Source organism: Acinonyx jubatus, chromosome B1 (genome assembly GCF_027475565.1).
Source record: "Acinonyx jubatus isolate Ajub_Pintada_27869175 chromosome B1, VMU_Ajub_asm_v1.0, whole genome shotgun sequence".
NCBI classification, from domain to species: Eukaryota; Metazoa; Chordata; class Mammalia; order Carnivora; family Felidae; genus Acinonyx; species Acinonyx jubatus.
The window spans coordinates 33,249,806-33,264,624 of NC_069382.1; the positions used below are offsets into that span (position 1 = coordinate 33,249,806).

The 14,819-nt window shown below is 42.2% G+C and overlaps 1 long non-coding RNA gene across 1 annotated transcript in view; it reads right to left on the reverse strand.

Moving 5' to 3' along the window:
• Positions 1–6,059: 6,059 nt before the first annotated feature.
• LOC113604717 (uncharacterized) overlaps positions 6,060–14,819 on the reverse strand; it is a 33,842-nt gene continuing 25,082 nt past the window's right edge. The window contains exon 4 of the long non-coding RNA XR_003426743.2: positions 6,060–6,390. This is a non-coding gene — a long non-coding RNA (uncharacterized LOC113604717). The remainder of the gene's footprint in view (positions 6,391–14,819) is intronic.

Genomic DNA, 14,819 nt, shown 5'->3' on the forward strand with positions numbered 1-14,819 from the left:
AACAAGCTCAAATACTGTGATGCGGCCAGGAGGTGAGGCTAACCCAAGCAAGAAGCCCCCTCTCTCTGATTCCATACAAAACCTGGAGACTGGAGAAGGGACAGCCGCCCCACGATTCTTCCTTTCTTACTCTTGTGTTATTCTGTAGCTTAAAAACGCAGAGGGTGCAGCGAGCCCCAAACTCGAACCTGAAGCTCACACAGAATCGCAAGTTTAATAGAACATCTACGAAAAGAAGATCAGGCCAGGCAAGAAAGGGAGAAGAAATCTGTGCTTCTCCCACTTACTAAGACAACCTTATGCCTCATTTCACCCTGGGAGTCCGTTACCACCTCTGGCGTAGATGTGGGGAAAAGCATCAGACATTACGCACGTGATTCAAGTAGATGCTATTGGCTACCCACTAAATGCAAGGGTCCATGCTGGGAACCTAAAGCAGCAGATCTCAAGCTTTAGCTAGTCTCAGAATCACTTGGATGACTTGAAAAACACAGATGGCTAGTCTCCATCTCTCCCACTTCTATTTCAGTGGGTCTGGGGTGGGACCTGAGAATAAGCATTCCTAACCTATTCCCAAATGCTGCTGCTGCGCAAGTCCACAGATTATATGTGGAGAATGACGGACCTAACGGTTCATCATAGGAGAACGAATGAGTTAGAGCTATTATTTCAGGAAGAAAAGTAAAGTACAAAATTCTGCGACGCATTATGATCTTGAGATGGATCATTTTGACATCCTTCAAATGAAAATCAAAATTCACCTCCTATCCTCACAGGCCACATGCTTCTCACCTTCAGGAACAAGTCTGGAAGAAAAGCCACTCATGTCACCCATGGATGAAAATCCTTTCGTATTCCCCATAGATGAAAAGACCTTGCATCACCTATAGATAATAAATAAATAAATGCACCTAAATCTTCTTATCTAATCCTTCCCAGATCTTCTGGAAGAAAAGACTTCTACTTCATTGGGTAATTCCTTCTCTCCCTATTCCACATAACCAGACCCCATTTACTGGACCTGCTCCTCAAATTCGTACTAGCGTTTTTTCTAACTCACGTTGGATAGTGAACTTCCCAAGAGCAAGGATCTAATTTATTTAACTTTATATGCCCAGTACTGGGCGCAGAACCTAGCCCACTCTTTAACTGAGGAAGGAAAGAAGGACAGAAGGAAGGAAGAGAAGGAAAAAGGAAAGGAAGGTGGGAAAGAAGAAAGGAAGAGAGGGAGGAAGGAGTCTGGTTTAATCCTAGACTCTCTGCTCTAGTCACTACAGGCCACTGGGCAGCTGGTCCTTGGCATGATTCCCCCCGCTGACCAGCAGGACTTGTTATTGGACAGTTCTCCTCTGAACTAGTCTGTTTCTATCCTTCAACTTTTACTTGGCCCTCCCTGTCCTCCTCCCCCTTCCCCTGGTTCTATCTATGGGCTCCCGCACAACCCGACCCTTCTAGCAGAATGGTCGCTTAACAGCCTTAGCCAAAACAAGTTCCATGGCACCGGAGCCACCCAGGCCAAAACCCAGTTGTCTCCAAGCTCCCCATCTCCTTGGTGGCATGTTCCCAGGCAGTCTCCAAGGCCTCTTAACTCTCCCTGTAGGTGATTTCTCCTGGGCCCCTGCTTTCCCAGCCTCATTATACTGTATTTATGCCTAGACTGTTAAAGCAACCTTGTAACTGGGATCCCTATTCCACTATTTCCCTCTTCCACCTAATCCCACACACTGTGGCCACATTAATCATCCTTAAACACCACTTTCATTATCAGAGTAGCAGTTACTCTATATTAAGCACTTAATATGTGTACAATGTAATGCTAGACATTTTATATGCGTTATATCATCCTGTTCTCACCCCATGAGATGTGTATTATTATCCCCATTTTAGAGATGAGGTAACTAAAGCTTACTCATCTGTAAAGACTTGCTCACAGCACTGTGTTTCTGGTCCTCCACAATTTAACCTACATTCCAAATGCTTGCTCTCACCTTTCTTCTCTTCAAAACCTCTGTTCCCGTCAAACTGGTTTACTACGCCTACAGATATGCCCTCACCTCCCCACGTTTATGTTGAGTGCATCTCTCAGAGCCAACACAGTTCACCAACCACACAAGTACAGGGCCCATTGAAGAGCTTGCAGGCCTGACTAGCAAGGCCAATGCCACTGTGTAAAGCATATTCTGCTTCCAAGAAAGCTGTGAGCACAACCAACTCATTGAACTTGACCACTGTAGCCGTTCAAACCACTCCAGCTTAGGCTCAGAGATTCATGCTATCCTATTCCTTGATTGCTGAAGCTTCTCAGCCCCTTTGTCCTGCTTCACTCAGATCATTCCTGAGTCTGAGAATGATCTAACAATCATTCCTGAGAATGATCTAATAAACCCTAGAAATATACATGCACCATCATATGGTTGAATGGCCACATAGGTCACCAGAAACTCAAATACACAGCAACTTGAACAATAATCATATAATAGTATACTTCTGATAGATTGATAAATGGTAGATAAGTAGAGAGATAAATAATAAATAGAATATAGAGACATATAGGTGATAAATACATAGATATATCTGATAGATGATAGACAGATGATAGATAGATAGATAGATAGATATGTTGAGAAATTGAGAGATAGACAAACTATTAGTCAGGGTAGGGTTTTCCAGAGAAAGAGAACATTTATATATGCATTTATATATGTGCATTTAATATGTACTTATTAATACATAAGTATTAAGTGCACATAAATAAATGCATATGAGATTTATTATCCATATATCAATGTATAGGAGATTTATTAGCTCATGCAATTATGGAAACTAATAAGTCCCAGGATCTGCCTTCTGCAAGCTAGAGACCCAGGACAGCTGGGAGTATACTTCAGTCTGAGTCCAAAGATCTGAGAACCAGGGCAGTGAATGGTGTAAACCTCAGTCCAAAGACTGGAGAAGGTAAGATATCCAAACTCAACAGTGAGGTAGGAAGTAAAGGGAGCAATTCCTCCTTGTGCATTTTGTTCTATTTAGGCCCCCAGTGGATTGGATGGTGTGTACCCACTTTGGGAAGGGCGATCTAATTTGCTGAATCCACCCATTCAAATGCTAATCTCATCTAGAAATACCCTCAGACACACCAGGAAATACTGTGGAACCTGGGCACCCGCTGGCCAGTCAGGTTGACACATGCAATGAACCATCACAGATAAATACAATGTATGTTGTCTGGATATGTGCCTTCTTTGTCACTCGCACTCCCTGGGTTAGACATACGCATTCACTCACAGATCGTGGAGTTTACTTTGTGCAGTGTTCTTTCCTGACGTGACCTCTTGGTTCACTCCCTCACAACACTCAGATCTCCACTAGAAGCTTCCTCTTCGGAGAGGCCATCTTGGACTGCGCTAACTGTGGGGCTCCCTTCACACTGCTTCCCTCTTCTTCAGAGACTTCAATCTCTACCAGGTCCCTCTACCACACGCACCTTTGCCTCACTCACACACAAGCTCGGTGAATTCACGCTGTTCCCTGTGGTACTCTCAGAATCTAAAACAATACCTGGCACTTAAAAGGCCCTCAGTAAATATTTGTGGAGAGATTAAACTTAGGGAAGACGACTGCAAAGTAATAAGGAATAAAAGCCCCATTTGACAATGGTCTTCTTTTAATCCAAATGTATATAAAATATTGAGGTTTTAATGTTATGGAAATGAGTAATACTATCAAGGAAAATACTCCTGCCTTTTTCCATTTGCTAATCAGTGTGCATTTAACCTGGTTTCTTTTCCATTGCTCACCTGGTGGCATAGGACCAAAGTGCAGGTATAACTTCTTATAATAGTGAGACACTTCTGGAGGATTGCCTGGTCGTTGGAAAACTTAGCCGATAGACTCAAACAGATGTCCAGGCATCAAAGGATGGTGACCAGACATGTACCTGTCTTATTTTATGCCAGATGGCAGGAGGCGTTTTTATAAAGAATTATATAATTTTTATAAAGAATTAGAAAGGGAAGCCAAAAGTTGGATGGGAAAATAGAGGTTGAAAAGTAAACAAAAATGATTCACACTTCCTCAGAAGACAAGGGAGTTTTCTTAAGGATCTGCCTGATTTCAAGAGAGAGCTGGGGTTTTCGTGTCATCCTCTCCCCAGTCCACGACCATCCGTGTGTTTCCATATTTCCTTTCTATGCCCATGTGGCAAAATTTTACCATTTCAGGACATAATGATGACAAAATAATTGGTGATGATACACCCTACCCCGAACATAAGACAGCTGTGCAAACCTTCAGACGGACCCAAGGGAGACTTGGGGCTTCAGTGCTTCCGAGAAAATCAGGACACTCTTTGATCAACCCCAGGAAGCCAACCCCCCATTCTCTTCAGCATCACCCTCCCAGGAAAGCCACAGATATATCGATTTCAGGAATGTGCTAGCCAAGATATGTGCTGGATAAATGGGGAAAAGCAAGAGAAAACCCTCATGAAAGAGCTTGGGGGTTGGCCGCCAAATGTAACCGCACCCTTTCTTAAAGGGTGTTTGTGCAGGTGCGGGGGCAGCCAATTCTGAAAGGACCTTTGGCCTTTTGGCCTGCCCTGGCCCTCTATAGTTTGGCCATGCTGCACCATGGCCTAGCCAAAGCCAGGCATAGAGGGGAAACCTACCTTTTCCCTTAAAATTAGTCTTTCTCTACGATGTGTAACATCACGCCATGTTTTGTTTTGGTTTGGTTTCTTACACGATGCTACTTGGGCAAAATATTGGAGAATTTTTGTTTTTGCTTTTTCTCTCACCTTTGTTTTTTATGGAATGAAGCCTTTGAAAATTACTAGGCAACAGAAGCACAAGCAAATAGAGAATGGCACGTAGTAACCCCAAAACAAATTCGATCAATCATGTATTTTGTACCTACTACATTCAAGACACATAGTAAATGGACACTTGGGATAATGGAAGAAAGAACTGTAGAAATCGGGACCTTTTCCCAATAATGTTTTCTGAAATGTATTCTGTTGTCTAGAAACAAACTAGTGATGATTTGAAGTTTGAAAAGGACATTTCTTCTTTAAAATTAGCATTCGAATGAAAATTAGACTAACCATACTCCAGAAAAAGACGATTCCACACACATTTCTATCTTCTATTTGCCCCACCTAGATCCACTTTCTATCCTTCTCCACCCTGTTCTATGCCTTAGGAGGCTGGTCTCTGTGGCTATAATTGTAACAAGGAAACTTTTGTCTTCTGGGTATTGGTTGTGTTTAGCCAATGGGAGGGTCTGGCAGGAAACTGGAGAAAGGAGAATAAGGTTGGGGTAGTTATTTCTCAGAAATCTTCCTATGGTCAATGAAAACCAACTCTGTCATAAGCCAACTCCTCTTTAAGTTGGTCTCATCCACATAACTCTTTTCCTGGGCTCCAGTAATTGTTCAATTTCTTTGCCTGTCAGCCCTGCATGTCTACTGGGCTTGTAGTTTCCCCGCAGCCTACTCATAGCTTTGCAAATACTCTCTTTATGAAACTCTCTTCAAGGGTCCTGCCTGCTTCATGCTAGGACCAGAGCTAATCCATATTTCAATCCTGCTAATGGAGGATATGGACCAGAGTCAGGTGAAGGAGCCAGAGAAGATAAAGAGATAGAAAGTACAGAAGAAAGAGCAAGAAACGTGCAATATGATCTTTATCTTGGACTAGGTGGCAGAGTGCGAGACACAGAGTCCAGACATAAAGGATTAATCATGAGCGCCAGGGTGGCTCAGCGGGTTAAGTATCAGACTTCGTCTCAGGTCATGATCTCACAGTTCGTGAGTTCAAGCCCCGCGTCTGGCTCTGGGCTGACAGCTCAGAGCCTAGGGCTGGCTTCGGATTCTGTGTCTCCCTCTCTCTCTCCCCGCCCCTTCCCATCCCCCACTCACACACACACACACACACACACACACACACATACACACACACTCTCTCTCTCTCTCTCTCTCTCTCTCTCTCTCTCTCTCTCTCCCTCTCTCCAAAATAAATAAACATTAAAAAAACTTTTTAAAAAAGTCTTCAATGGAGGCATCATCTTCTTGGACTGCAGGAAAAGAGACTGAAGCATTTGCATGTATAAAGACCTTGTCAGTGTGTGGGCTGGAAATAAAGGTGGTTTATAGCTGACAGTCATGATTTTCATAGTGAGGCCATTTGCTAAAAGCAGATGAGATGTGAGGAAGACAAAGGATGTGAGGATTGCGTCGAAACTTTAGAATAGCCACTGCAGGAAGGGAAAGAGTTTTCTCTGATGCAGGGAAACTGGGTTCAAAGGAAGTCCAGGCGATTCTGGAAACCATGATTTGTCATGGCATCAGTCCACCTAGGGGTGGTGATTTTTTTCCAGCAGCTCTCAGAAGTCCTGACAAAAGAATAGAAAAGCAGATAAACAAAAATGATCCAATGGGCAAATTCAAGACAAGAAAGAAGAGACTACTGAGGTACCAGTACAATGATTTAAAACAGTATGGGTTCTGGAGCTGGACAGAAACTCAGTGCAACTCTTTCCAGCCACATCGCCTGCGGCAAGGTATCTAAACTTTCTCAGTCATAGTTTCCTTCATCTGTGAATTGGAGATAATATAGTATCTAACCATAGAACTTTTTTTAGAATTAAATGTGTTATATATATGTAAAGTGGCTAATAACATACCAAATGCCTAGAACATGCCAAGTAAATGTTACCTTTTGTTATTACTAATCAAGTGTTGAGAGTGGTTGAGGAAAGTAAGAGTTAATAATGGATTGGAGGTCTCGGCTAGTATGGGGATGAAATCAAGCCCTGAAGGAGTCTTGTGGACGGATGAAAAGGAAGGAAATGACAGAATGGAGATCATAGTGAGGTCCGAGCTGAGTACTGGGGACAAGAGGAAGGGCTAAAGGCATAGAGAGTTGTTGATTATTGAAGTTTACGCTTTCAGAGGTGATGCAGAGTGTTGGCCTAGGCTAGTATCTTCAGACCTGTGGGACACAACGGTCTCCTCCACAGTCAGATGACACAGGACTGAGTCGGATTACAATACTCTCGAGTAACAAAGAAGAATGCCCTGAAAGTCAGACAATAACAATAGTCAAATTGGCAAAGGGGAGGGGAGAAACTCTTGATGGCATAGTCATGCCCTGTGAGGCAAGAAGAGCTGCTCTCTCTAGTCAAGAGAGCTGTGAGAAGATGGCATCCTTTGGAAAAGTTCCAGGTTTCTGTTAAAACGCAAAATGAAGTAATCCCAAACAGCAAACCATAGAGTGCTTTCTCGATGAAGTAGTGTATGACTAAATCTCAGTTTAGTTTCTAAAATATGTGTGTTTTGACTTAGAGTAAAATAAAGGGTGTGCTTCATTCTTTAAGTGGGAAAACTTAAAATGTACGTATGATAAAACATTTCCATACGTATATGTAATTATAAATCATCGTCATCACAGATGCCAATTTTAATTTTTCCCTTGTTTGGTTTGAGAACCCAATATAAAAGTTGTTCTTCAGGGGCGCCTGGGTGGTTCAGTGAGGTAGGCATCCAACTTCGGCTCGGGTCAAGATCTCCTGGTTCGTGAGTTCGAGCCCCACATCAGGCTCTCTGCTGTCAGCGTGGAGCCTGCTTTGGATTCTCTGTCTCCCTCTCTGCCCCTCCCCCACTCATGCACATGTGCTTGCTCTCTCTCTCTCTCAAAAATAGACATTACATGTTTAAGTTATACTTCAACGAAAGTTATAATATGAACTTCAATAGTGTACTGACACAAGCAAAACATTTCACCTGAAAGCCCTTCTTTATCACATACCACTCAAAAATAATGAAATAAACACTGAACCCCAAAAAAGGCTCGAAAGAATTACATAATATTGCAAAGAGGGGTCATAAGTTTAAAAATGTGGTCAAGTTCAGTGAAGTTGAGAAGTGTTGGAAAGGATTCTGTGAAGAGACTAAAAATGGAGAGGAACTTGTTGCTGGTGTGGTGCTGTCTATGGCAGTGGGGAGAGTGGTGGAACAGTGAGCTTGAGGTGACAAGAGTAGGAAGCAGGTAGACGGGACTGGGGAGGCTGCAATGTAGGCGACGTGGTGACAGATTTCAAAGAGCACCGGGACTGACTGGACACAAGGTTTCACTGGTGGCAGGCAGTCTTCCAGGGGACCAGAGCCATGGTGAACTTGCAGAGTGTGACCTGCCCAACAGACCACAAGTGTTGTTTGTTCTAGAATCTAGACAGAACCCTGGTGAGGCACCATGTTGGTGACCCTGACGAGGAGATGGCATTATGGGGGAGGAACCACCATGTCTGAGGGCAGACTCTGAACAGAGAGTGGAGGCATCTTCAGGGACCATTGCCTGCTGGTAGAATTCTCTGTGGCTCAAAGATACAGGGATCTGAGGTTTGCATGGCCCTGGAGAGTGGTACAGGGGGTTGGGGACACTGGGCTCTGAGAAGGATGCCCATGGCCACAGGTTAAACACAGGAGATTAAAGACAGAGATCGACTTGGAATGCCTCTCACATCCCAGTGTTAAGAGAGCAAATCCTAAGAGTTCCTATCACAGTCATTGTTTCCTGTTTTCTTTTCTTCTTCTTGTATCTAAGTCTGAATACAGATGTTAGCTGAACCTTTTTCTGGTGGTCATATCACATGGTGTAAATGAAACCACCATGCTGCATGCCTTAAACGTATGTAGTGATGTGTATCGATTATTTCTCAATAAAACTGGGAAAAAAATAAACAAAGTAAGGAGAGTTTTTTAAAAGTGTAAATCTATACGGAAAAAGCAAATAGAAATACTGAATTCTCCCCACCACCCCCCCCTGCCCACCAGGAAAAGACTGGATAATTCCTAGACAGCCTAGTCAGGACGGCTGAAAGGAACGTCAGCACAACAGAGGGTCGGAGTCCCACGTGGGAATTACAAGAGAGTTTACAAACTGAACAGTGAGAGACACAGATCTATCCTCTATTTGACTCATAGAATAGAAACAGCCACACTCATAAGCCCCCGGCAGAACATTAAAAGACCATATTCTGGATGAACTGACCAGCCCTGTTTATCCAGCCTGGCCCAGTCACCCTACAGTGAACCCTTCAGCCGGCAGGCCTTGCACAGAGGTTACCTTTTCCAAATTTCACTTTCAAATATTAAATGCTGCCATAGATCATAAGATAGCTGAGGAAAGCCTGAAAATGATGGACAGAGACCAAAACAAACAAACAAAAAGGCCCTGGGGGAGACAGAAGAAAAAAAAATGTTTTAATTATCATTAATGTCCTCATAGAGATAAGAAAAGATATTGAATCCATGAAAAAGAACATAATGCTATTTTTAAAAAGGAACATTCCAAGAACAAGAAAATTCTTGGAAGTTAAATATATGAGAGCACAAATAAAACACTCAATACAAGGAAGCTGGGAAAGGAGATAAAATATTTTAAAGGGTAAAACAAGGTATTTAAAAAAGAAGAAACTCAAGTCGTACGAAATTTGGAGAATCAGACTAGTATTTTCAAAGTCATAGGATTTTGATACCCAGAAAGAAGAATTAATTAATATGGTGGTAACAAAGACTTCACAAAACTATAGATCATGAGTTTCTATATTGAAAGGGCCTACCAAGGCTCCAACACAATACCTTTTAAAAAGAAGAAGAAGAAGAAGAAGAAGAAGAAGAAGAAGAAGAAGAACCAAAACACTTTCCAAGAGAAAATACAAATCACGTGAAGGGATAGAAATTAGAATGACAATGGCTTTCCCAATGGCAATTCTGGAAGTTAGTGAGACAATTCATTCATTCCTTCAAACTTCGGAGAGATAATAATTTTTACTTAGAAGCCTACACCTAGCCAGAATTTCAAACTGGAAACTAAAATAAAGATATTTTTAGACACATTATGTGTCAGATAATTTACCTCCCAAGCTACGGAGCACTACTTTCTGCCAAAACAAAACAAAAATGAAAGAGATGATAACTCAGAATCCAGAAAATTTGGGAGCATCAGGAGCAAAGAGAAGATTCTAAAGCCATCTAAAGAGTTAAAACTTACATGGGGCGCCTGGGTGACTCAGTCGGTTACGCATCCGACTCTTGGTTTGGGCTTAGGTCACGATCTCACGGTTTGTGAGTTAGAGCCCCACGTTGGGCTCTGTGCTGACAGTGTGGAGCCTGCTTGGGACTCTCTCTTTTCCTCTCTCTCTGCACCTCCCCTACTCACACTCTCTCCCAAAAAATAAAAAAATAAACTTAAAAAAAAAAGTTAAAACTTGCCATTTCCAAAAAATCAGGAATCGACATAGATCAGCTTCTTAAGTAGTGATACTGCATGCTGGAAGAACAGAGAACACAAGTCTTTAAAATTCTTAGGGAAAATAACTTTCAACCTAGAAATCTCTGTTCAACCGAACTATCAATCAAGTGTCGGAGTAAGTAAACATTGGTTTGTGCCCATGCTATCTAGGGTTAATTATTAGGACTATCATCTCCTCCTATGGGGAAGCTAATGGTCTCTGTCCTAAGGCCACACCTACCTGCTAGCCATTTGCAAGCAGCTTTATTATATATGGCACTAACTGTGCAATGTACAAGCAAAGGACGTAAAAGGGGGGGATTTACATGAAGCATGATATCAGTATTTCCTGGAGCTGTTCAGTTTTGCAACGGGACACACACCTAGCAGGCATGGAGAGATCAGCTCCTAAAGTAGGGTTAGGTCTGAAGGTTATAGACCCGTGAGATAATATTCAGTATCCTGTGTTTGGGAAAAAGGCAAACAGCAATCTGCCACTTAATAAATAAGTCCAATTATCATAAAAATAATGCTGTGGCACTGTGCCTGCTGGCTACCTCAACATACATGTGCTGATCATATTTTCCCTCCTTTACAGACTTCCAATTCTAAATAAATGTGGAAAGAGTCACAAGCACAGTTTTTAGATTCTTCAAAGAATTACTCATTCTGGATTCTGGAGCATTACCCAACCTGTTATCTATAATTCATTAGTAAAAGCATAGGCTATGATCTCTTTGGGGTGGGGTAGGGATAAAAGAATAAAGTACCATGTGAGAGCTCACTGGATTGTATTTCAGAGGAAACCTCTCTGGACTTGATGTCTGAGTTAGCCAATCAGAAATTTAAAACCGCAAAGCAAAGCACACACCAATTAAATTCAAAAGAAAAGCCAATAAAAAATATTTCATCAGAAAATTTCAGAACCTCAAAAGCTATTATAAAGTGAATATCAGACATTTAAAGGCCTATAAACTAGGTACGGATTTAGACTTTAATAATTATTTCAAACAACATTCAGGAACCACCACATTTATGCACTTTTCAGTTGTTAAAGTCTCTTAAAGGTGTCTTGTGTATATCAATCACCCTCTCCGCTTTTTCAAAAATCCTACCCTTCACCAGAAGTATCTTCCCTCCGATCCAGACCTGACCCGACCTCCAGAACCAAGTGAAAACTTCAGTATCTTCACCTAAGCCTTTCCTGACCTCCCTATCCTATGGCTCTCATCTGCCACCCCATAGCACCATTACCTTGGTTCATGCCTAATGAAGTAGCAGGTCTTTGCTTCAGTTAGGTTTTAAGCTTCTTGAGAGCAAAAACCTTACCTTGGATTCCATGTATCCGACGGCACTTAGCTGAGTTGGGGAACATAGTAGGCCTTCAGTAGATACTCTCCAATTATGTTACGATGTGATACAACAGAAAAGGAATGTTTCTTTCCTTTCAGCAGGGCCAAGTGTTTCTTTAATTAGGAGCATGATGTGCAACCACATCTTCAAAACTTGAGCTAACCCTTGCCTAAAAAGGAAGTAAAAATGCCATACCATATTTTTGCGGACATGTTCATGACGTTTACACGACAGCATTTGATAAAGACTTAAAGAGTGTTTAAAACGTGGCTGTAATTCTACCCACTGCAGAAGCGGAGTTTGAAACTTTTCCTCTTGACATCCTTCTTGTCTTGCATGACACGACACTCGGCCAGGTTTCCTCCTACCGTCTGGTTATTCTTCTTCTATTTTAGCTAGGAGCTTTTTGTCCACTTCACCTTGAAACATGGGAGCTCCTCTAGGGTCAGTTCCTAGGATCACTTTCTACACTTTTTTCTAAGCTATCTTTTATCTAAGCCCATGGTCTCAAATACCACGACAGTTCTAAAGTTTACACCCAGAGCCCAAACATCTTTTCTGGGCTCTACAATTATATATTTAACGATCTCCTTTCTTTGAACATCTCGTAAGCACCTCAATTCAACTTACCCTAAGTTAAACTGATCTACTTACTTTCTCAAAATAGAAGAAATTCAGTGAATGGCCTCACCACCTGCCCTGTCCTATGCACCAGGAACTCTGATTATACTTGACTCTCTCGATCATTAATCTCCCCCAACTAGTCTGTTGTCAGATTCCCTTTCCCATATCTGACCTACCGTCACTTAAACACATGTACCCCTCCATCTCCTCTGCCGTCATCTCGTCCATCCCGTTGTCATCTGTTGCCTGAGTTAAGCCAGAGCCTCGTAACTAGTCTCTCTGGAGCCAATCTTGTCACCCTTCCAATCCATCCTCCCTGAAACAACCAGCATAATCTTTTCACACAAATGTGGTATTACTTCCAGACTGAAAACCTTCCACTGGTTTCTCACTAGGCTTAAAATAATATCTGTAGTGGATGCCATGATGTGTAATCAGGTCTTCCCCTTCAAAACCAAGGCTTTCGTTCCCCCAGCTGCTGGCCATGAAGCAGCTGATAGGTCTCAGCTGAATCTCTCTCCAGGACTTGGCCTCAGATAAGAAGAGCCACCTCAATCTAGATCACACACTCTTCTTCAGGGAAGTCCCCATTCAACCAGTAGTCAACTGGCCCCTGGGAAAGTATCGAGACCCAGGTCTCTCTCCTAAACTTATGATAACTCTGAAGGGCCCTCCTAGTTCCCTATAGGATGAACGGACAAGTTTCTTGAGCCTGTATTACAGTCCAGCTTATGTCTCTGCCCAGTCCTACTTTCTCCACTCTCTCATAGGTATTGATCCCTAGAGTGCTCACCAATAAACTTTGTGCACGTGAATCTGTGTCTGCTCCTTGGGGACCTTGACTTGTGATAACGTCCGTCACACATGATCTGACCTCTGCTGACCCCTATGCCATGCTTCCCCAAGCTCTCTATATTCCTGCCACTCTATCCTTTTAGTTCCTTGAATGTGGGTTTGTTTTTGGTTTTTTTTTTTTCTTTCTGCCTCAAGACCTTCACATGCTTTTGGCTCTACCTGGAACATTTAATGCCAGCTCACGTCTATTGCCCAACCCCTTCATCACCATCATTTCCTCGTCTTGTCTAATTAATCCTTACTCTATATTCAAATCTCTACTCCAGTTCAAAGAAGTCTTCCTTTGCCCCCCAAGATTAGCCAGTTCCCCTTTTATCAGTTCTTATAGCTTATTATACTTCTCTTTCAAGGTACTTTAAATGTACTATAATGAGATATTTTGTAATTAATGGTAATATTTGTCCTCCTTGATATAACATCAGCTACACATCTCTCTATTTTTTTTAATGTTTATTTATTTATTTGGAGAGAGGGAGGGAGAGCACCCGTGCAAGTGGGGGAGGGGCAGAGAGCGAGGGAAAGAGGGAATCCCATGGGGCTTGATCCTAGGAACTGTGAGATCATGACCTGAGCCAAGATTAAGAGTCAACGGTTAAACCAACCGAGCCACCCAAGTGCCCCAGATCTACTCCTCTCTTATTTGCTACTATAGTTCTAGCACAGAACTTTGAACCTACTAGGCACTCAAAAAGTTTTAACTCACCTTATGTAATATGTTCAATGATCAGTGATCGCACTGGAGCTGTACAGTCTAATCCTCTTAGGGTAACAGTAAATAAATAAAATGATACAATATACTTACCCAAGTCATATATATCTACAAAGGTCGATAGCTTATTTCGACCCCTGGTCCTCCTGATAATGAAATAAACCATCTCTCCCAGACTGCCAACAGAGAATTCCAGAAGTTACCCAAGAAACTATAACTACTCTGCAAAATTGCCAAAACCTATCAGCAAAGAAATCCAAGAAGAGAAATCTTCCTAGAACTGTGTTTGGGACAACAAGAGGAGAGGGGTCAGGATTCAAAATGTGTTAGGAGGAGAACTGACTAATCCAAAAGAGAGCAAGGACTCTGAACAGTAAAGTATGTTCCAGGTTGAGAACAAGTGAGAAAACTAGGCATAGAGATGCCTACGTATGTTGGGGTAACGTGGAAGAAAGTAATATAGGCAAATATAACACACTTTCCGTTTTTATAGTATAGGACATGATCAGCTTAAATGTGGCTCTCCATCTCTGCCTAGAGTGTAGACACAGGAGATAATAACAAGTAGGATAATTAGAGCAAGTCTGACCTTAAAATTATTGCAATCACCAAACGTGCCAGTTTTCAGACTCTTCTAAAATCCAATTTTGTACGTTGGAGTTGAAGAGAGGGTCATTTACACGGGCGAGTCTTTCATCCAAGTTCTCACACAGCACAGCTTTGGCGCATTGTGTGGTTGATTAATTCCAATGGAAGTTACCATAATTATATCTCTGGGATTCCAGGATGAGTCAGCAAATAGATGTGAGGTGGTAACGGCTTCATCACTTGCCCTGTAGTAAGTTTCAGAGTGAGTAACCTTAAGAGCTAGAGTCAGGAGTCAACTTAGAATAGAAAATTATGGGGGAATTCTGAATCTAACAAGAATACCTGTGGGACAGTGTATGCAGAGTAAGTATGAAATACATCAGTATCCCGGGACAAAAAGT